This window comes from Danio aesculapii, chromosome 7 (assembly GCF_903798145.1).
Source record: "Danio aesculapii chromosome 7, fDanAes4.1, whole genome shotgun sequence".
Classification (NCBI taxonomy): domain Eukaryota; kingdom Metazoa; phylum Chordata; class Actinopteri; order Cypriniformes; family Danionidae; genus Danio; species Danio aesculapii.
Window position 1 is genome coordinate 5,575,602 of NC_079441.1, and position 22,319 is coordinate 5,597,920.

General features: G+C 36.7%; 1 protein-coding gene across 1 annotated transcript in view; it reads left to right on the forward strand.

Annotated features, from left to right (window-relative positions):
- The first annotated feature begins 365 nt into the window (after positions 1–365).
- The window catches only part of rin1b (Ras and Rab interactor 1b), a 64,188-nt gene continuing 42,234 nt past the window's right edge, over positions 366–22,319 (forward strand). Inside the window, exon 1 of the mRNA XM_056460968.1 lies at positions 366–559. The gene's annotated coding sequence lies outside the window, so the exon portion shown is untranslated. The remainder of the gene's footprint in view (positions 560–22,319) is intronic.

Here is a 22,319-nt window from a genome sequence, read left to right on the forward strand (position 1 = left end):
GAAGTGCATTACCTGTTCTCCTGTGGGCTGTGCCCTCAACACTTCCACTCTTGGTTTTGTTATAATTTATGACATATGTAGCACATTTAATTGTTTTCATGGTTATCTTTTTATTACTACTATTTATAACTCCCAAAATAACTGTAATATTGCGGACTATTTTTAATGATATATAACAGCATGCGACATGTTCAAATATATTACTTGTTTTCATTTGATTTCATATCATTTTTACAAAATATTTGACTTTATTTTGACCTACCTAAGACATTTTTCTTTCTGCGTCTCCATGTGCGCGCGCATATTATATGACTGGAGTTGTTTTGTGTGGGGAAAGTTGCGCGCGGTTCTCCAGTGCGCGTGAATCAGATTGTGATGAACACGGAGGATCATTTAATGAGACCAAACTCACATCAACAGGGACCATCACATCAGATTCAACACATGATCAAAACAAGACCTGGTGCTGCTGGAAGGATCAGATGAGGTTGAAAAGATCGTCTGAATTCAACAACCTGAGGATGGACACGAAGAAGAAGACGAACTAATAAAGCTGAAGGTAAACTTTCTCCTCTATTTACTATCCTTTCCTGTCACTAATTTTAAGAAATACATTATGACGTTTCCATATATTTGCTCATTTAACGTGTTTTTCTGTTCATACAATGTTTTATCTATGAAGTAACGTTACTATGTTGTTACCATGGTACTAGATTACCATGGTAGCAGATTTTACCACAGTACGTTCAGTGTTTAAAGGACTATCAAAAAGTAATGAAGTACTACCATCTTGTTTTGGTTGAATGTGTGCCATGCTAATACTACAAAATACGTCGATTTAATCTGGTAATGTATTGATCTATGTTCATCATACTTTAATTGTCGCATTGTACTGCTGTTTTATTTATCTATTTATTCATTTATTTAATTTTAAGATAGAGAGATTTCTGAAAACCAGACTAAGCCACTTAGAAGAATTTCCATAATTTGTTAAGGTGGTAAAACCATGTTTTGTTTTGCTTTTAAAGAAAATTGATGTATATAACTATGGTAGTCATTTAGTACCATGGTATTACTACATGATACATTGCTGTAACATGGCATGTATTATAGATGGATGGATGGATGGATGGATGGATGGATGGATGGATGGATGGATGGATAGATAGATAGATGGATAGATGGATAGAACATCATTAATTACCATGGTCATTATGTATGGTATGGTACAGTATGGTCATCATTAATTACCATGGTCATTATGTATGGTATGGTACAGTATGGTCATCATTGATTACCATGGTCATTATGTATGGTATGGTACAGTATGGTCATCATTAATTACCATGGTCATTATGTATGGTATGGTACAGTATGGTCATCATTATTTACCATGGTCATTATGTATGGTATGGTACAGTATGGTCATCATTAATTACCATGGTCATTATGTATGGTATGATACAGTATGGTCATCATTATTTACCATGGTCATTATGTATGGTATGGTACAGTATGGTCATCATTAATTACCATGGTCATTATGTGTGGTATGGTACAGTATGGTCATCATTAATTACCATGGTACAGTAAATCTTGTATTATGATCAATGTCACATTGTGTTACCACAGAATAAAACAAAAATAGACTACTGGATATATAAATATGCCATGTTTTTACTGTGGAATAATGTTATTATGTTGTCACAATGATATTACCATTAATGTACCATGGTAACACATTTCTCCACAGTCCAAGACTATTCTCCATTCTCTAAGACTATCAAAAATATTGAAGTATTACCATGTTTCTTGTTCAAATGTGTGCCATTGTAGTAGTAAAATATGTTAATTTACTAGTCTGGTAATGTATTGATATATGTTCATCATTATTATATGAAATCTTAAGTGTCAAAAAATGGAGAGATTACTAAAACCTTGAATGGATACAGAAAACAGATGTTAAAATCCTTAAATATCAAATTTGTGTATAAATAAGGTCATTATTCAGTAATACCATGGTACAGTAAATCAATGTACCATCTTATCTTGATCTTCTATCATCAATGTTACATTGAACTACCATGGTATAAAACAAATTTATTACTAGAAAAGACAAACTCAGTTGATTTTTTGGATGTCACTTCTTGAGAAAGTGTGGAGTACCATGGTACTGTATAAAACTAGCGAATCCATTCAATCCCCTGGTATTACCAACTGGTACTATCAACATTTTGGGGGGATTTTATAGAATGACCTGGGACTTATGGTAAAATATTTTATTATCATATGTGAAGCCATAGTATCTATAGACTAACTGAGCTTTCTCTGACTTTTGTTCTGACTAATGTGAGGTGTTTTGGTTAATATAATCCATCATTATTGTGACATCAAATTTCAATCATGACGTCAAAAACTGGTCAAAATTTTGATGTCTATTTGACATCCACACATTGATACCCTTTTGACCACCAAAATAGACAAAAAGTATTACATAAGAAACGTTTCATTTATCTGAAAGCTTCAGTCACAAATGACCAATTTACACTGCTTTTGTCTCCCTGTAATGCATGTGAAATACCTTGACGTCAAAAAGACATCAAATTAACATCTAAAACTGGTGTCAAAAATGAAAAAATGGATTACATGACTGTTCCTAAATAGTTTTTGATATGTTTTTTGACACCAATAATAGATGTCAATTTGATGCATTTTTGACATCAAGGTAGTCAATTTACATCAAATCGATTTAATTAAAAGTATTACAATATAAGAAAAGTTTTATTCATCTGAAAGTTTCAATTACAACTGACCAATTTACACTGCATTTTGTATTCCAGCATGTGAACAGCACCTGCTTTATGTCAAATAAACATCAAAAAACCATGTCACAAATTCAAAACAATTTGATATAGATTGACTTCCTTGATGTAAAAAAAACATCAAATTGACATCTAAAACTGGTGTCAAAAAACACATAAAAAATCAGTTACATGACTTTCATAATCGTTTTCTGACACTAATGTTAGATGTCAGTTTGATGTCATTTTGACATTTAAAAGTAGTCAATTTAATCGATTTAATAAAAGTATTACAATATAAAAAAAGTTTTATTCATCTGAAAGCTTCAATTACAAATGACCAATTTACACTGCATTTATATCTCTACAGTGCATGTGAACCACCTTGACATCAAACTGACATCTAAAACTGGCATCTGAAAATGTCAAAAATTGATCACATGATGGTTCCGTAATCGTTTTTTGACACTAATTTTAAACGTCAATTTGATGTAATTTTGACGTAATTTTAATCGAATCATTGAATAAATGAATTACAGTATAAGAAAAGTTTTATTAGTCTGAAAGTTTCAATTACAAATGACCAATTTACACTGCATTTTGTATTCCTACAATGCATGTGAACATCGCCTGCTTGATGTCTAATAAACATCAAAAAGACATCAAATTGACATCTAAAACTGGCATCAAAATATGCGTCAAAAATTGATCACATGATGGTTCCGTAAACGTTTTTTGACACTAATGTTAAACGTCAATTTGATGTAATTTTGACGTAATTTTAATCGAATCATTGAATAAATGAATTACAGTATAAGAAAAGTTTTATTAGTCTGAAAGTTTCAATTACAAATGATCAATTTACACTGCATTTTGTATTCCTACAATGCATGTGAACATCGCCTGCTTGATGTCTAATAAACATCAAAAAGACATCAAAGTGAGATCTAAAACTGGCATCAAAATGTGCGTCAAAAATCGATTACATGACGGTTCCATAATCGTTTTTTGACGTTTTAATGTGTTTTGACACCAATGTTAGATGTCAACTTGATGTAATTTTGACATCAAAGTAGTCAGTTTACATTTAATGGATTTAGATTGTTGACGTTTTTGACAGCCGCTGGGTTTCTTTACACCGACTCTGTTTGGCTGATTATAAACATCCACAGAGTTCTCTGCAGTGATTTTGTTTTGTTAAAAAAAAGTTTAGATGAGAGCCGTTATTGTACTTGAGTTGTGCTCTGAATTGTGTGAAGTGTGCATGTGTGCGTGTTTGTGTGTGCGCTCTCGTTTGCTGTGGAAGTCTTCCTTTTTTAGTATGTACAGTAAAGGTTTGTTGCCTGGTGGTGGTTAAACAGAAAAACCATCACGGCTCTGAGCATCTTTGGCTGCGGGGGTGGCAGTGTGAAAAGTGTGGTGGTGAAGCCTCCTGGGAGAAACACACACACACACACACACACACACACACACACACACACACACACACACACACACACAAGCAGTCTGTTCACACTTGCAGTGGCTTTGTTCGCAGCACATTGACTGATGGATGAAACTCGTCCTGTTTTTGCAGTGCAGTAATGATCATTTTTAGTATGATGTCATTTGTAGATAATCACTCATTGTGGACGTTTAATATACTGTATACACACACATAATTATTTCCCAAGTCTTGTTTAACGGAGCAAGGAATTTTTCCTCAGTATTTCCTATAAAATTTTGTCTTGGCTGTTTTAGGGTCAATTTTAAACCATTTTAAAGTCAATATTATTAGCCTCCTTATGCAATGTTTGTTTTCAATTGTCTTCAAAACACACTGCTGTTATAAAATGACCTGCCTAGTTAACCTACAATGGGTGACACTTTGAAATGAGCATTACCATCGTTCCTTGTACGGCCTGCGCTCTAAAGGAGTAAGAACGTGTTTTTAGGTATGACCGCAGTTTGTGACTTTGCCACTAGGGGGCAAAGGGACAGAAATAGCCTATACAGTAGCTGTAAATGAAGAGTTCAGATGCAAAAGCCGCTAAACGCCACTTCTGCCAAAAATGAGCTAATGACATTGAGTGAATGCTTTAGGCACGTAGTACACCATCAACAAATAGATTTGCTTCAAATCATCTAAATCGCAGCGTCAGCTCATTCAGAATTAACAGTTTGTTGGCAAAAGCCGCTAAACACCACTTGCCTTTCACAGCAAAAGCCGCTATATCCCGAGAACCAATCAGAAAGAGCGAATTGAATTAACTGTTTTCAATGTAGCAGCGCGCTGATAAGCCGGCTTTTATGAGACTGTTTTATTCCGCTTTCGATTTGATTTCAAAAGACGGAGATTGATGAACTGGATGAGCCTGTCCGACTGTCAGTGAATGGCAAATGAAAATGTCCCTTACCTCAAAACTCTGCATTATTAAAGAAAGAATACACTCTGTACATTGGGAAGTGTAGCATGCATTCGTAATGTTGTTGTTTTTTTTTTTTCCGCAGCGATGCTACTTTGAATGAGTCCGATTTACTATACATTAAATGGCAACTGTGTTTCACAGAATTAAGATGCCGTTCTTTTATCTCACATGGATGCTATGAGGATAAACAAGAGACAAAAAAGAGACCAAGACCTTGAGTATGGTGAGAATGAATGAATGACAGCTTGTAAAATTGTCTGAGAGACATCCCCTTTTTGCCCAGTAGGCCCACCTTGTTTTATTTGCTAATGTAAGCTGTTTTTAAAAAGACAAATATAATAATAAATATAACTAATATATATATATATATATATATATATATATATATATATATATATATATATATATATATATATATATGTATACATATATATAATAAACTATACATTATAACTATACATTATTATATTACTTCATAATACCTAACCATCTGATAAGCTTTTTATTTTAATGGACAGTGCACAGATATTGATGTTTCACAATGTTTTACACTACATTATTTGAATCTACAAAGCTTAGCTTACAATGTTTGCAATGTTTACATTGCTCTACTTGCATTAAATCTAAATCCCAAATATCAGAAATGACAACAGATTGTTAAGATTTAATTAATGTCAGTTTTAATGTTATTGATTTATGCATTTACTTGACAGATTTCATTCATTCATTCATTCATTTTCCTTTTGTTATGTCCCTGGTTTATCACTGCGGAATGAACCTCCACTTGACAGATTTATGTATTGTTAATTTCAGCTGGTTTGTGTAATGTGTTTTATGTTTGGTAAATAATTTCTAATAGCATCTTTAGTGATTTTCAACTAAATACAGTGTTTTGTCTCAATAGGTGGATTTAGAGGTTTTTGCAAAAAAAGCACGAGTGGATTTAGTTGATCTTGATGCAAAAGAAAAAATCCTTGTTAAAAAAAAATTATCTAAAGTGACATTTTTGAAAAAAAGGTATTTTATTTAATAGCTAATAACCTTATCATTAGCTATGAAATGAAACTTCTGAACCTAATTATAGGAGCCTGATAGAAAATGCTCATTTTGCTCTGACATGAAGTCAGATGGATTTAGAGGGTTTTGCATCTGAACTCTTCAAATACTCTTCTACTTATAAATGAAGATAAACAATGAAACAAAGCATTGTAATTCCTTCATTAATCATTAAAAACTTGTCAACAAGCTTCATTATCATTGTAAATTTGTTAAGTAAAATGAAGATTCATTTTAGAGAGTAGAATTAAAGAAATAAAAGACAACTAAAATGAAAGTACAAACATACATACAAATAAGCAGGCATAAATAAATAAATAAATAAATAAATAAATAAATAAATAAGAAAATAAATAAATAAAGCAGTGTTTTAGCCTAAATATAGAGAGCTGTACAGTGTTAATTTAAAGTGATAGGACTAAGACAGTCAATAAATAACCCTTTTCATTTATGTTTCATTTACAGTTTTCATTTACATTTTCTTTGTTGATTATATTTTATATATCTCATTTTATGTCTCAATTACTGTACATAAATAATAAACCTATTTAACCTAGTTAAGCCTTTAAATGCCACTTTAAGATGAATACTAGTGTTTTGAAAATTTTCTAGTCAGATATTATGTGCTGTCATCATAGCAAAGATAAAGGAAATCAGTTTTTAAAACTGAGTTATTAAACCTATTATGTTTAAATGTGTTGAAAATGATCTTCTCTTTGTGAAACAGTAATATTTGAGAGAGAATTATAATTTCACACAGGAGGGCTAATTATTCTTCCTTCAACTGTACATATCTTGTTTTGTCACTGATAATAAATAACACCCTCACACTATTATTAGCTTTCATGACAGAAGTGCAAACATCCACTGTAGGACCTTTTTTAATCTCCTTTGTGTTGGTGTTGATTGCATTTCATCCTCATTTGGGAAATTAGCGAGCACAGACTGGAGAGTTCGCCTGGCTTTTCTGTGATCAGGGTTATTTATTAGGAGTAAGTAAAACCATGCAATTAAATACATTTCATTCATTAATTTGGCTAAGTGCCCTATTTATCAGGGATCACCACAGTGGAATGAACCACCAACCATTTATAAATATACCAACATTTTATGTTTTACGTAGCGGATGCCCTTCCAGCTGCAACAAGCTGCTGATTAGTCAGAGGGTACAGCTTTGCTCTGATTGGTCAGATGGTACAACTTTGTTCTGATTGGATCAGATAGCACAACTTTGCTCTGATTGGTCAGATGGCACAACTTTACTGTGATTGGTCAGATGGCACAACTTTGCTCTGATTGATCAGATGGCACAACTTTGCTCTGATTGGTCAAATGGTACAACTTTGCACTAATTGGATCAGTTGGCACAACTCTTCTCTGATTGGTCAGATAACACAACTCTACTCTGATTGGTCAAAGGGCACAACTCTTCTCTGATTGGTCAGATAAAACAACTCTATTCTGATTGGTCAGGTGGCAAAACTACTCAGATGGCACAACTTTGCTTTGATTGGATCAGATGGCACAACTTTGCTCTGATTTGATCAGATGGCACAACTTTGCTCTGATTGGTCAGATAACATTACTCTGATTAGTCAAACAGAACAACTCTTCTCTGTTTGATCAGGTTGCGCAACTCTAATTGATCAGATGGCACAACTCTGATTGGTCAGGTGGCACAGCTACTCAGACGGCACAAATTTGTTCTGATTGGTTCAGATGGCAAAACGTTGATCTCATTGGATCAGATGGCATAACTTTGCACTGATTGGTCAAATGGTACAACTTTGCTCTGATTGGTCAGATGGCATAACTTTGCTGTGATTGGATCAGTTGGCACAACTCTTCTCTGATTGGTCAGATAACAAAACTCTACCCTGATTGGTCAAAGGGCACAACTCTACTCTGATTGGTTCAGATGGCATAACTTTGATCTCATTGGATCAGATGGCACAACTTTACTCTGATTGGTCAGATGGTACAACTTTGCTCTGATTGGTCAGATAGCATAACTTTGCACTGATTGGTCAGATGGTACAACTTTGCTCTGATTGGTCAGATGGCATAACTTTGCTGTGATTGGATCAGTTGGCACAACTCTTCTCTGATTGGTCAGATAACATAACTCTACCCTGATTGGTCAAAGGGCACAAGTCTACTCTGATAGGTCAGGTGGCACAACTCTAATTGATTGGATGGCACAACTCTGATTGGTCAGATAACACAACTATTCTGATTGGTCAGATGGCACAACTTTGTTCAGATTGGATCAGATGACACAACTTTGCTATGATTGGTCAGTTGGCACAACTCTTCTCTGATTGGTCAGATAACATAACTCTACCCTGATTGGTCAGGTGGCATAACTCTAATTGATTGGATGGCACAACTTTGGTTGGTCAGATAACAGAACTATTCTGATTGGTCAGGTGGCACAACTTTGCTATGATTGGTCAGTTGGCACAACTCTTTTCTGATAACACTACTCTGATTGGTCAAACAGAACAACTCTACTCTGTTTGATCAGGTTGCACAACTCTAATTGATCAGATGGCACTAATCTAATTGATTGGTCAGATAACACAACTCTGTTCTGACTGGCTAGGTGGCAAAACAGTACTGTGATTGGACAGGTGACAACTCTATTCTGATTGGTCAGATGGCATAACTCTACTCTGATTTGTCAGGTGGCTTTAGGTTGGGGATGAAATAATAACTGAAATCATGAAGCGTACTGATATGGACCAGTAATGAGCTCAACCTGCCAGAACTACTTTCGCTGTATACTTTTATATGTAAATAACTGCACGCCTTAGAATGCACATCATCCAAGCATAGACTGTAGTATAAGTATTTTTATGTGCCGAGAGCTCCTGTGTCTGAATGATGGACGTCAGCAGTTCACCAGCTGCAGCACAATATCAATCTGCCCTCGTTCAGCTGTTTTTCAGCATGTGAAGGGCTCTTCAGTTGTATTAGTCCTTCACTCGCTCACAGCATAACTTTCCATTACTGCGGCTCCTCAACTTTACAGTAGTGAGGCATTGTGGGATGTTTTGATTGTTAGTTATTACCTCTCTCTCTCTCTCTCTCTCTCTCTCTCTCTCTCTCTCTCTCTCTCTCTCTCTCTCTCTCTCTCTCTCTCTCTCTCTCTCTCTAAATAAAGGCATTTTAAGCAGTTTAACATATAAAACAGCATTTAAATTAATCAATACTGTCAATATGTGAGGTGATTTTTCTTTTTTAAGCTGTAAGGAATGGAGAAACACACCTGCAAAAATAAACTGCAAATATTTGCATAATGTATAGTTAAAAATGCAATTATATGCAAATTAATCAATTAAAGAAATAAATATTAAATACAAAAATACATTTAGGATTCAATTTAATTCCAAATAAAATGACAGATTCAAATGCAGAATTATATTAAAAATAGGGTTGGGCGATGTCAACCAATTTGGCATTGTACGATGTCTAATGTGAAACATCGTGATAGATGATGGCATCGTTGCGTAGGCGGCGGTGAATAAATTATTTATGAATAATTAATAAATTCATAACCAATTAATTATTTGTAGCCTACCGTTTCTGCTACCTGACCCGCATTGCCTTTGTTTTACCCATAACCAAATCATAAATAAATAAAGATAAGTTACATACAAATTACCACCTCTCAATCACTTTTTCAATGGGACTCTGGCATGAATAGGCAGAGTGATCAGTGTTATTATAATGGCATTGTTACGGTTTGAGTTGTCTAGGGAGAGTAAATGTAACATTTTGAATATTAGATTAGTACTGCAGTAAATGGATGGAAATAAACAAGGACACAATCTTAACAATTCATTTATTCCTCTATGAGGAAAAGAGTGATAAAGCTAACAAAAGAGAGGCATGTGTGCGCTTTGTACATTGCATAAAAAAAGCAAACAGAAATATAATCAAACCAAAAGTTTCAGGGGAAAGGGAACTAGAGTGGCGCCAAAACAAAGAACCAAAAGCCACCTAAACTAGAACACAAGATCCCCTCTAAACTTACTAATGAAAATCAAAATGTGAAAAAGAAACCGAAATCTTCAGCATATGCGACGCCAATAACATACACTCCCTGAAATAATGTACAAAAAGCGGCGCTCACCCACTTACCTAGTGTTAATGATCAATTTAAATAACTATGGGCAAAATGTATGTCGCGCGACTTAGTAACCTATTCCTTTTCCGATCCCTTTTTTAAAAAGGCCGAGGAGAACCCTTCATCTGCTCCACTGTACTTGAATGTGAGGCGTATGAAAGAAGAGAATAGTAATAATCTATCAGAGGCCAACTATTCCAGCATATGTTTTACGCAGTGGATGCCCTTCCAGCCACTACCCAGTACTGGGAAACACACACACACACACACACACACACACACACACACACACACTATGACCAGTTTAGTCCATCCAATGGGCTATATGCACAGCTAGTGTTTTTCAGCCAATGATGAACTTCTGGCTTGATGTGACTATTTTCAATCTCATAAGGTTCCTTTTACAGCATCGATGCTGTAGTGTGATTTAAATTTAATCAGTTAAATAGACTTAAGCATCATTTTGGTTCTTAAAGCATAAAAAGAGACTAAATGCAGGCGCTGTTATTAGCAGTAGGCTAGCGCAAACTCATCATTGAAAATACTGGGGTAAAATTAATTTCCATATTTTAAAAGACATGGCATGAAAAAATATAATGCAGTGCTTCTTGTTTGGTCTGATACCCATTTTATATCGTATCTCAGCCAGGCAGTGAAGATCGCTGTATTTTAAAGAAATCAGATCTTAATTGTGGCAATTTTGTATGGAATGAAAATGAACCGGAAGCCCTGGGGCTGACTGAAATTAAAAGTCTGTGTGCATATACCAAATTCACCTATAGCGCATGTGTTTGAACTGTAGGGGGAAACCAGAGCACCCGGAGGAAACCTACGCCAACAAGGGGAGAACATGCAAACTCCACATAGAAATGCCAACTGACCCAGCCGGGGCTTAAACCAGCGACCTTCTTGCTGTGAGGCAACAGTGCTAACCACTGAGCCACTGTGCTGTCCCCCAAATATATATATACACTGGGCCCTGGGGCTATAGCAAATCCAAGGGCCTCTTTTTATTTATTTTTTGCCTCACAGAAGTACTTATATATCGTCACCTTTGAATTATAAGGTTCAATCTGCGTTCTGAATGATTTTGAGATATTGAGCTTCAAAGTTTTTGCATTCCATATAGCAAACAGTATGTGTGTAACATTTGTTTTTTTAAATAAAAAGTCTTAAAATGTAAACAACTTAAAAACATCCCATAATGTAAATAAGTAGTCATTTAATAAGAATATGTGAATAACAAAATTTTGACAAAAATGTCAGAGAGAACCTTATAATTCTAAGGTGACGATAGAACAATTACCATGTTTGTAAACATTCAGGATGCACGCGGCGGGAGGTGGCAGAAAGAAACCGGGAGCGCTAGCATTAACAGCGAGGGAATGACATCCGATGCGGTACAGAGTTTGTTGTTGTCTTAGAAATAAGATATATTGATTACACATTTTATGTATATATATATATATTATTTACATAATGCTTTCAGCGTATTATAACAGCTTGTCACCCAGTGATAAGCACAGTGATTCTGCAAAATTAACGTTAAAATGAGCGGCGTTCATCTGACATGTCCATTTGCGATAGCACCCTCCCAATGGATATTGGATAAGATGATGATGACCAAGCATCCAGTTCCAAATATACAATCTCATTGAAGCTCCAAGTGATTTTACAAGAGAGAAGTTAAAGATCTACAAGTCTTTGGATGCCTACAGTTGTTCTGTGTGGTCATGTGCAAGAAATAATGCTCCAGGATGACCAGATTCAACACTACGTAGAGCTAAAAACCGAGATTCTGCCTAGCCAAAGACAAGGAAAGAAGACGGAGCTGTACAAGGCCTGGGTAATCATCAATAAGCAAAACAACTGCATTCTGACAGCGAACTGCAGCTGTACGGCAGGGTATGTGAACATACACATAGAGGAAAAGCTGGTCTTATATTCGCACATTCAGACTTTCTCCTTAATAATATAATTTCATAAAAGTATTATTTACAAACTCTAAATAGCGCAATCATATTAGCAGCCAATGACTATCACAGTACAACATTGTTCACAGTCAAATAAACAGTGTTAATGTTGTCTTCAAGTCACACTTGCAGGTTATTTCAGACTGAATATTCAAAGTGCCGTGGTAAACAATATAGCGAGTGTGTCACAAGCTGTCTCTGAATGAATGTGTGAATATAAAACCAAGTTTACCTTAATAACTTACACTTGCTCGTTTCGTTCTTAGCGTTCAGTGTCTGCAGTTTAATTCACCATATGTAACTGAAATCATTTCTGCAATCAAAAACAATGTGTATGATTCAGCATAGCTTCAGCTCCACCTAGCCCTTATGCTAATCCAGCCCTGTATATATGTTGTAAACAGTTAATTTTAATGACCTAAATATAGAATTATGCTTGTAGTTGTGTTTTTCTGTTAAAGTTACTAAACAATTTTTAGAAACTCATGAAATATTTTAAGTTATACATATAATTATACATATAGTTATACATTATACATCTAATATTTAATCAGCCTCAAGTTCATGACTTTGAAATTAAGTTTATGTTTGAGTTCGTATTAAGATCTGTGATTTTTATTACACCAAACATGATTATTTCAGATTTATTTCTCTCTGTGGAAAAAATGTGTGATACTCAATATTCTCGGATGAATCAGTCCTGATTTCGTGCTCCTTCATCTGTGTGTCATGTTTGTTTTTGCGTGTGAAAAACTCTCCTCTGTCACTTCCGTCATCCGGTTTTTCTAAAGGGCAGATTTATATTCGGGCTCGGCGGTGGGCAGCTGGCATTAGGACCCCTGATTTCACACATCCCACCTCATCTTATCCGTCACTTGAGGCCTGTTTTAGACACACGCTCGATCGGCCACGGCTGCGGTGTGTCATCCTTCATCAGCTGCTTCAATGGATGATCACGGCGCTAATAATGAAGATCACATTTCACTCAGTCACACGCCAACACTGACAGATCTCAGCGCTTCATAGTAGTCTTTAATAAGCCGATGACGAGAGTTTAATGTGCCTGAGATGAGTTTATTTGACGTCAGATGATTGATGTTAATGGGATTGTTCACACAAACTACTTTAATTCCATTGACTTTCTGTTTACAAATGCATCTGAAACTCAAATGGACTCGGGGTTTCTCACTAGCAGAAGTCATCATAGCTGGGTAAACTAGAGCGCAGTAAATGGGAGAGTATAGAGCTGGGCGACACGGCAAAAAAAAAATATTGCAATATCATGTTTCATATCATTCAATATCGAAAATTATTGAATATTTTTTATAATCCATTTAGGATTATTAGGATTTACTATTTATTTAACTATTTTATTCTACTTTAACTACATTACTAAGGAAAACAGTTTTAATAGTCAAAAAGAATAACATTTAAGGGGCAAGAGGGTCGCTGGTTTGAGCCTCGGCTGGGTCAGTTGGCATTTCTGTTTGGAGTTTGCATGTACTCCCTCTGTTCGTGTGGGTTTCCTCCGGGCGCTCCGGTTACCCCCACAGTCCAAAGACATGTGGTACAGGTGAATTGGGTAAGCTAAATTGTCTGTAGTGGATGTGTGTGTGTGAATAAGTGTGTATGTGTTTCCCAGAGATGGGTTGCAGCTGGAAGGGCATCCGCTGCATAAAATAAATGCTGGATAAGTTGGTGGTTCATTCCGCTGTGGCGACCCCAGATTAATAAAGGGACTAAGCTGAAAAGAAAATGAATGAATGAAAAACATTTAAACAAAATATTTGATCTCTTTATAATAAATCTCTTTATAATGTCATCATTGAATCAGTTTCATCATTGAATCAGTCATCTGCACATCAATAACTGTCTGGTTTAGCTCAGCTACTAAATACGACCTCCAAAGACTACGTCGAATAGTTCGGACTGCTGAGCGAATCACTGGTACAACCCTTCCTACTCCCCAAGAACTGTACTTATCCAGAGCGAGCAGAAGGGCTGCCAAAATCACTCTGGACCCCTCACACCCAGCACACTGCCTCTTTGAACTTTTACCTTCTGGTCCACGCTACAGAGCACTGCGCACCAGAACAGCCCGACACAGAAACAGTTTCTTCCCTCAGGCAATCCATCTCATGAACACTTGATGATAATAATTGTGGAACCAACATCTTACCATACACGTATACACTTATTTAACAACACTCTTTACATGCCAATTTGCACATAACAGCTGCACATATAACGTTGTATATAGTAATAAACACGTACATACACTTGTCAATCTACTTACCTCTATTTTTTAAATATATTTATTATCTGTTTTTTGTCCTGTCTCTGTAATTCTGTTGCACTGTAGAAGCTCTGTCACCAAAACAAATTCCTCGTATGTGTGAACATACCTGGCATTAAAGCTCTTTCTCATTCTGATTCTGAAAATAAACAGAAGGGTTAAAGAGACTCTTAAACTTGATAAATAAAATGTTACACGCTTTGTGCACTGGTAAAGTGTAAATGCTAAACAATCAAAGCAAACTTTAAGGTGTGAATAATAAGAAACAGTAAACCTCAAACTCTGTTAACAGCACAAATTATGATAATCAAATCTGAGCTTTTAGGTAAAGGAACTAACCTACCGAGCCTACGCTAAAAAATCTTTCAGATGGGGAGCTACTGGCTGGGATGCACAAGAAAAGAAACCAAAAAGCCACATCCTTTTGTATTTACAATCTCCTCACTGCTGCTATATGGCACTCATTTTCATATTTGTTATTCTGACCTGAGGTTGCGGTGACGTCTGTTTATCCCTGGCATCTCTCGTAACAAGGAGACCATCAACCGTTTTCTTAGAGGGTAACAAATGGACAAACTATTGCTGCGGTTCTGATACAAGTTTTATATATGGAGAAAATGAAAAGCACTGCAGTGTTTGGGTGTGCTGTGTTTGTCTGAGATAATTAGTCTACCGTTATTACCGATATGTGTATATTCCAATTACATGAAAGTGTGAAGCAGATTGGTTAGTTCTACTTACAGTTGAAGTCAGAATTATTAGCCCCTCTTTGATTTTATTATTCTTTTTAAAATATTTCCCAAATGATGTTTAACAGATTCAGGAAATTTTCAAAGTATGTCTGATAATATTTTGTCTTCTGGAGAAAGTCTTATTTGTTTTATTTTGGCTAGAATGAAAGCTGTTTTTAATTTTTTAAAAACCATTTAGGGTCAAAATTATTAGCCACTGTAAGCCATCTATTTTTTCGATAGTCTACAAAACAAACCATCGTTATACAATAACTTGCCTAATTACTCTATCCTGCCTAGTTAACCTAATTAACCTAGTTAAGCCTTTAAATGTAAGTGTCTTGAAAAACATCTAGTCTAATATTATTTACTGTCATCATAGAAAAGATGAAATAAATCAGATGAAAACTATTATGATTAGAAATGTGTTGAGAAAAATCTTACCTCCATTAAACAGAAATTGGAGGGAAAAAAATAAACAAGGGGGCTAATAATTCAGACTTCAACTGTACATGAATCGCAGTGCGCACGCGCATTCTGGAAGGTTGAGATGTTTTCAAGTAGGTGCACCTGGAAAATTCTAGCGCGTCACGTGCCGGCTGCTTGTGCACCATGTGTGCATCGCTCCCTACTATATTTGCGCATGCCTCAGTTGGAAGTTACTCTTATTCTCATTTCTTCCAAGGTGCTCAGCAGACATATTTTAATAAACTATTGTGCCTCATACCAAACTTTTTTTTTATCGTTATTGACGATGGTGTTTGGTTAATAAATACTGATGTAGTTTTATCGGCCCAGCCCTCGAAGAGTACAACAAATTTTTTTTTTCACAATCGTGTTTGCTGCAATAATTCAATTCAATTTTCAATTCAATTCCCCTTTATTTGTATAGCGCTTATACAATGTAGATTGTGTCAAAGCAGCTTCACATAAAAGGTCATAGTAAATAGGAACAGTGTAGTTCAGTTTGTAGTGTTTAAGTTCAGTTCAGTTCAGCTCAGTTCAGTGTGGTTTAATAATCACTACTGAGAGTCCAAACACTGAAAAGCAAATCCAACGATGCGCAGCTCTACAGATCCTGAACCATGCAAGCCAGTGGCGACAGCGGAGAGGGAAAAAAAACTTCACTAATGGCGGAAGAAATAATAATAATAATCAATAATAAATGAAAAACTTCACAATGGTGTTATCAAGACTTTCAGAAAAAGGAAAAAAATAGTGTGACACTGATAACTGCGGCCAGAAGAGAGAACAATGTCAAATTTACTGTCCTGCCCCTATAGATGCTGCGTTTTATTACTATACGTAAGCCGGAGAGAGCGTCAATGTTCGCTCTGGTGTTTCCCAGTACTGGGTTGCAGCTGGAAAGGTATCCGCTGCGTAAAGCATATGCTGGAATAGTTGGTGGTTCATTCCGCTGCGGCGACTCCTGATAAACAAGGGACTAAGCTGAAGGTAAATAAATGAATGAATGAATTTGGATTTTAATGCATTAGTGTTACTGATTTAACTAACATTTTAAAACTGTCGAATTCAGTTCAAACCCCTAAACAGACTTAATTAATCCAATAAACGTAATCGTAATTCTTTTAATCAACCGTCAGCCAAATTTCATTTCTTTTCAGTCCTACTACAGAGCTGCATTGTGTGAATCGCAGACACAACTTAACTTTTCAACACAAACTAAACTTTTCAGACATCTTCTCAAATTCGCAAGTGACTCGGTGTGTCCGTGTGCTCCACGGTGTCACTTTTACCTTCTCAAAATCTGCCCTGTCCTCATCAAACCCTCAGTCTGAAACTCCCTCCATTATTCTGACAGCTGGACTTCCTGTCTGTCGCTCCTCACTTCCTGTCTCTCTCTCTCTTTCTTTCTCTCTCTCTCTGAGGTTTGTGTCTCTGGGGAGGATTGTCTCTCCATCTTTCTGCTTGTTACTGGAGAAGCTGAGACCGGTCTGACAGCCTGTCCTCTGGAGCTCTTCATTTATACACTGACCACCTGCTCCACCGCTCTAGAGCTTTCACAGTGATTTAGGGATTCTTTATGTTTTTAAGAGTGCGTTAGATGTAATTGCTTTGCAGAAACTCAATCTGAGCTCTTTTGAAGATCGTCTCTTCAGCTGCGACTCTCAAAACTCATTTACTTCAGGCTAAAACTTTTTTAAATGGGGTAGTCCATTCATCATTACAAAAAAGTTCAGTTCTTCCTTAAAGTTTTCTCTAGCTACAATCATTTTATGCGGCTTATTTAAACTATTTATTCTTAAATGAGCTGAAACAACACAATTGAGGGTTTTTTTTTGCGACGATTTAACCCTTGTGTGCTGTTGGGGATGTTTTCATCCACTCTGGGGTGATTTTGAGACTTAATTTGGCCACAACTTTCTCTGTGTTTCAGGAAATGTAATGCTTTTTGATGAAAAATCTTATTTTGACACATATTTTGATAAACTGTTTTGAAAATGTAAAAAAATTCAACAACACACTCTACCCTTGACTAAACTTTCATTATGTTTGACTGATTTTGCCCCATTGACTTCCATTATAATGACATTTTTGGATTGCAAAGCCATGACAGCATGTAATCATGCATTACTGATTGTTGGTGGTTTTCCCTGTTGGGAAGAGGTCAACTCTTTCATTTTTACTGTTGATCATCAAATGCAGTGCAAAAAAAGCTTATTTTTCAACTCACCGGCCACTTTATTAGGTACACCTGTCCAATTGCTTGTTATCGCAAATTTCTAATCAGCCAATCACATGGCAGCAACTTTATGCATTTAGGCATGTAGACATGGGCAAGATGATCTGCTGCAGTTCAAACCGAGCATCAGAATGGGGAAGAAAGATCATTTAAGAGACCATTTAGAAATAGTTTTTTTCTATAATCGCTTACTGACGTCATGTTTCGGGAAAACTGAAATTGTGTGGCGAATGTTGATTATGGTCACTTTATTTTCTTGGTTTGTTCCAGAAATTCACACATTAAGCACTGATTACATGGTTATATGGAGTATAGTCAAAGTCCCTTCAAGGCAAGTCATTTCACTCGGCAGCCAATTTTGAAATGCCTCTCGGGCAGTATGCCCGGGCATTCTGTCTGAATGGGGAAACATCAAATTCTCCAAAACTACTAGCCAAGCTTACAATTAAATTCCATATTATGAATAACCAATAAAATTACAACACTGTCTATTTAGTTTCATTTCTAAATGTTCATATCACACAAAATCTGCAGAAACTCACGTCTGGTCCGAGCCCCTCCCCCGGAGAATTGTAATTCTATAGCGATCGCTGATTGGCTCCTGTACTAAAAGGCGGGCTTTATTCGCCATATAGCGATCGCTGATTGGCTCCTGTACTAAAAGGCGGGCTTTATTTGCCATATAGCGATCGCTGATTGGCTCCTGTTCTAGAAGGCGAGGCTTCATTCGCCATATTGACAGTTACACTTTTCCCCGTTCAAAAGTATACGAGTGACACGTCTTGTCTATTGGTATAATGTGTGTGTGTGTGTGTGTGTGTGTGTGTGTGTGTGTGTGTGTGTGTGTGTGTGTGTGTGAGAGAGAGAGAGGGAGGCCTCTGCGCACTTACCTTGATATGTTTGAGAAAATCAAAATAAGGAGCTCAGCTCTCAGAACACAGAAAACATTGCGCATGTTCCACCAGTGACAATATACAGCCATATTGCACTGCTACGAGTGTGATAATGTGTTTATACAACAGTTCGACAACCTAATCGTGTATAAAAATAACAAAATCAAACACGGAGAGTCTAAAAAAAGGAACTACTTTCTTCCGCCATTTATTCACATCTGCAGCTGACGTCAGAACAGCAGAAACCGCTGCTAATTCACCAATATCACTTTAGAGCTAGTATTTGAATGATTCTCTAGCGTAATGTCTAAAGTGATGACAAAACAGGTGATTTTGCCCACGTTTTAAGGTTAAAAGGCTGAACAGCATGAAACACCATCAGTCTACAGACATTTCTCTGTTGCAATCGGGAGATTACAATAATTAACCCCTAAAAAGCCAGAGCAAAGCAAAGACTAGCAGATTACTACGGTATAAATACAGCACTACAACATACAACAGAAAGAGATCGACATTGTGTCGCTTACCTGTTTTATAATGATTTGATCTGCTGTAATTTGAAACGATGCTGAGTTTTTCTTCCCCAAGCACTTATTATGCGGTCTCTGTTGCCATCTTCTGGTGGAACGTCAACCCTCTTTGCTCTGCTCAGTATGACAGGGTGATGGCCATCGATGCAGTTAATCTCAGAAATTATAAATATTTAATTTATATAAAATATCTAAACAACTACATTATTGCCTAAAAAAAGCCTCAAAAATACATTATGTTGTTACGACCCTGGTCTAGGACGTACCATAAATAATGCACTTGACAAATAAAGTTCACTTTTTTGAACAGCAAAGTCAGGTTTTTCTTTTTTTATTACCCAAAAAGTGAAGCCTATTACCTCTGAGAGGACCCACCACAAAATAAAAAACAAAGAGCCCACTCTACCTAAAAACTCACAATAAAACTACTACACCCTACAAAGAAAATGATAGAAATAAAAATACAAAACTAAACCTAACTTCCTAACTATAAAAACAAGAGGAAATATATGTACAATAAAGAAAAGGTGTGGAATCCAACCCTTACTGCTTCGAACCGTGTATTTACAATATTTTTACAGTGAAAGTAACAAACAAAGCCAAAACACAATGTGCGAGGGGGGGGGGAACACTAGAGGGGTCACAATAACACGAAAACCACAATTACACACAACACAGGAATACACAACCAACAAGTATCGTAAACAATAATATTTTTCCAACAATAATTCAATTTTACAACAACACGCCAACAACTCCCTCTCTGCTCTCCCCGACCGTTCCACATTTTAAAAGAAGCCCGACGTCACGTTTATTGATCTCCTGTCACTTTACGTAAGCGGAGTAATACAGAAGGGTAAAAAGGCTGGACGAGTGGTGTCATTGCAAAATATCGAATGGCTATCAGCCAATCAGATTCGAGAACCAGACCTGTTGTATAAATATATATAAAATACAAATGAAACTTTTTTCTTTTTAAAATAAAAGTCTAATACGTTCATTCATTTTCTTTTCGGCTTAGTCCCTTTATTAATCTGGAATAGCGGAATGAACCGCTAACTTATCCAGCATTTGTTTTATGCAGCGAATGCGCTATTTTATGCAGCGGATACACATACACACTTATTCACACACACATACACTACAGACAATTTAGCCTACCCAATTCACCTGTACCACATGTCTTTGAACTGTGGGGGAAACCGGAGCACAGCCACGCGAACGCAGGGAGAACATGCAAACTCCACACAGAAACGCCAACTGACCCAGCCGAGGCTTGAACCAGCGACCTTCTTGCTGTGAGGCGACAGCACTACCTACTGCGCCACTACATCGCCCCTAAAAGTCTAATACAAAAAAAGAAACTTATTTAAAAAGCATATACCTCAAAGCTTCAAAGGAAACCTAAAGAACTTCACATCAGGCAGCTGTTTTGGATTTCTAAATGTGTTGCATATGCGAATTCCCCCCGCTTGGCCAGACTTGGGTCCATGTCAACCCAAGCTCATTGTGGATACGTACCCCTGTATAGAATTCTGGAGAGTGCGAAATACGTCCCAGGATCTACTTTTTTGCAGGTTTTGTTTTTTGCGAAAGGCCGCTGTGTACACTTTTTGCGCTCCTAAATTTAAAAAAGACAATGAAATTACTACAACTTTAACAGAAAATGCAAAAACATATAAGCAGTGGTGTAGTCCTTAAAAAAAAGGTGGTGTACCGTTACCCACCCAACCCGCCCATGCTGTATTATAATTTTACCTGAATGTTTCAGTGAGAAATCATTCAGTTGACTTCGAAAAACTCACGAAATTTTCTCACAGCTGCTGTGGTCGTCAGAGGGCGGGGAATGGTGCAAAATATAAACAAAAATGCACCGAGTTAAAAAATATTTGGTATACAGTTAAAGGGGACGCGAATACACGTAAATTAGGGAAGTCTAATCAGCAAAACAAGTGAGTATACCAAGGGTATACGCAAGTATTGATCCTCAGAAGTCGTAATACCCAAACAGCCAGTGGAAAAAAGAAGGCATACTGAGTATACGTGCGTATAGCCCCGACTACACCACTGCATCAAAGTATTAAAAACGTTCATTTAAAAATCTCTAATACATTTTTAACACTTGTTTGTTCAAGTGAAAGAGCAACAGATGATTATCGAAAACCTCATAGGAAGCGTTCAGCAAACCTGACAACACGAAACTGCGCTGAAGTAAAACAGCACGACTGCCTTGATTCATAATTATAATCCTCCTGAACTCCGACTCAAAAATAGCATCGAGAAGAAGAAGAAAAGTTCCCGAATACGAGAAACTGAGCTCACCTCCCTCTTCTTCTGCTCTCTTCCTGTGTTTCTCCCCGTGTGACGTTTCATTGCATAACTCTGTGTGTGTGTTTGTGTGCGTGTGTAGGCTGGCAGGGCTTTACATAAGGAGGCCTACGCTGTGATCGGCCATCGCGATGTGATCTGGTCAGGGGTTTTGCGTGTTGAAGTTTTCTGACCTGTGTGTTTGTGGTGTTGATTCTGGCTCTGCAGTGGTTTGGTGCTGGTGTTTGTGGGTGGTTGGAGTCATCCGGGCTGCTGATGATGTAATGCCAGCGCTGTTTGAGGTCTGCGATGTGCACATGCAATAAACACAGATATTACAGATGCTGAAAGAGGGAATTCAATTCAGTTCAGGTGTGTTTGTGTAGCGCTTTCCACTATAATTAGTGTCATTCCAAAGCAGCTTCACTAAAGGGTCACATCAACACATTACAGTCAAAATCAGAAAATTAAGGTGTTGTGTGTAGGGT